We start from the raw sequence: 300 nt of genomic DNA, 5'->3' as shown, positions 1-300 counted from the left end.
CCCACGATAATGACAACAAATATAGATATATATCAAACAGTCTGATGATGATGTCAAACAGACTTTACTTCCGTAATGACATTAGCGTCGGACCGAGAGCTTCCCGTTCCGATTTCCAGAATATTCCCCTGAGCGATCATTGCGAACTTAATTGTCTGAAACTGTAAACAAGCTTGTACCTAAAGACATATAGAGCTAGTCCACACGTTTCTATTTTTTTTAAATGAAAGTTGGTGAAATTTATGGATTATTTCGCTCATGAATTGAAAAGAATGCACGCACGCACGCACCTACCTACCT

Source organism: Penaeus monodon, chromosome 23 (genome assembly GCF_015228065.2).
Source record: "Penaeus monodon isolate SGIC_2016 chromosome 23, NSTDA_Pmon_1, whole genome shotgun sequence".
NCBI classification, from domain to species: Eukaryota; Metazoa; Arthropoda; class Malacostraca; order Decapoda; family Penaeidae; genus Penaeus; species Penaeus monodon.
Note: the sequence above shows the minus strand (reverse complement) of the source record.